The sequence below is a fragment of the Vigna unguiculata genome, chromosome 1 (genome assembly GCF_037176805.1).
Source record: "Vigna unguiculata cultivar grain cowpea cultivar isolate G323 ecotype 2 chromosome 1, ASM3717680v1, whole genome shotgun sequence".
Taxonomy (NCBI): Eukaryota; Viridiplantae; Streptophyta; class Magnoliopsida; order Fabales; family Fabaceae; genus Vigna; species Vigna unguiculata.
The window spans coordinates 11,596,207-11,598,214 of record NC_140792.1 but is presented as its reverse complement, the minus strand read 5'-3'; the positions used below and the strand labels follow the sequence as shown (position 1 = coordinate 11,598,214).

Sequence of the window (2,008 nt, the reverse complement as noted above, 5' to 3'; positions counted from 1 at the left end):
ATTGTTAGAAAAATTTGAAACATTCTGTGTTACGTTTTTATGCTAAATAAAGAGTTATGAAACATTTATATTTTAAATAATTCATATATTATTGTGGAAGTTGCTAGAAATTTCAAAAGAAATCTCGTTGACCAATATTTAAAGGGGATTAATGATGTAGGTTCATGTTAACTCTTTTGAAATATGGTGTTGGATTTGTTATGAAACGCGGGTGTAGTGAGTAAAATAAACAATAGACCCAAAAAGGCAAAACATTAAACATGGGTGCGAGGTTAGTGAACAACGAGTGTGTACGAAGTAAATAGAAGAAGTCCCAAATCCAAAAAGACGGTAAAATAGGTGTATGGAGGTGAAAACTGAGGGTGCAAGAAGGAAGCCAAAAGAGCACGGTCTAGGCATCATCACCCCTTTCTTCTTCATCATCGAGGGTAGCCATATTCCTCCACTGGAGCTTCTTTCTCCTCTAATTCTTTGCACCAATATCACCGTTTGTCACCATGCTCGCGCCCGAAGATGGCACCACCGCCGCCGGTGACATTTTCCTCTCCCATTGCCTTTTTCCTTCTTTGCAACTAGTCTTCTTCTTTCTCATCAAACACGTGTGCCCCCTTTCTCCTTCCTACAGGATGTCAGCCATATGCTTGCGCCTCACTGTCACGCCGAGCTAGTTGCCAGGGAAACCATTCCATTTTTTTTCTACTAGGCCCCAAATTGGGATCCACGCATCCACCGAAGACGACAATACGCCGCAGAGGCTTCCACCGCAACCACGCCACTCTTCCTCCTTATCACCGACATTTTTCGCCCTACAACATCACTGTCATTGTGGCAATTAGAGGTGGTCATTGGTTGTTTGACTATTTTTGCACTCTTATTTTTGCCCTCTATGTGTGATTTTACTCTCTCTGAATTGAATTTTTTTTTTTTCGGTGAAGATGGAAGATGGCGCGTGAGGATGTATATGATGGTGAGTGCAATTTTCTGATTTGTTCATTGATGGTCAGTAAGTTTTTCTTATTTGTTATTTTTCTGTTATGGGATTTTGTATTATATATTTGGACAAGTTTTTAATAAATCAGTTTAAAAATTCTCATTCAGTTGTTTTTCATCAAACATCTTTTGTGGATATTTTTAGATATTTTTTCCTTCTCATGACTTATAGTATTAACGCATGAGATGTATATATCTTGACATGAGCGCTCTCTTGAAAGTCTCACATTGACTAAAGATAAGATAATTTCACAGTATATAAATAGGTGCATACAAGCCAATTTTTTTGGGTTGAGTTAGACTTAAATATAAAGGTAGAGAAAGATAAGCTTTAAGAGATATAAATATAAACTAAAAGCTATCTCATACTAAAAAAAGCAATTCACTAATAGGCAAAATGGTAACTAATAATGTGAAATCCAGGATTATGGTATTACTTCGTTGAGTTGCCACGATTAATTTATTGTCTAAATGTATTATATATTTTACTATAGTTATACCGATAGAATCATGTGGACAAATTATGCAACTCCTTGATCCCTTTCCTAAAATAGGATGGATAGACTGAGATAGTAAAAGGGGGAAATCAAAATTTGTGGCCATGAATAACCAAAACTACTGTCAATTGACTAAGATATCACTACAAAAGAAGAAAAATAAAAAAATTGAAATTGAACTTGCTACAACCAGCTTAATACAATGCTTCAACAACAATTTCTCACTATTAAAATTAAAAACATGAAAATTCACCAACAGTTGCAAAATGGATAAGGAAAGAAACATAAAATTTTATTATTCGCATAGTAGACCCACCTAAAGTACACTTCACAACAACTAGACAATTGAATTGGAGTTATTTTGTAGCGGAAGTAGAGAAACCAAACCTGAATCCTGATTACAACAGAGTTCTACTGGCACAACATCGTTTTTGCTTTAATCGCGTATATTCAAGAAGATTCTTTTTATCTTGTTCCTTTGAGTTTCAACCGCCTAAAGTAGAGGAACCATAAAGGGTATT

The 2,008-nt window shown here is 35.6% G+C and overlaps 1 long non-coding RNA gene across 1 annotated transcript; it reads left to right on the top strand.

Moving 5' to 3' along the window:
* The first annotated feature begins 277 nt into the window (after positions 1–277).
* LOC114162093 (uncharacterized) lies at positions 278–1,113 on the top strand. Its single transcript, XR_003599582.2, has 3 exons — positions 278–531; positions 626–838; positions 936–1,113. It is a non-coding gene; the product is annotated as an uncharacterized LOC114162093 (long non-coding RNA).
* The last annotated feature ends 895 nt before the right edge of the window (positions 1,114–2,008 follow it).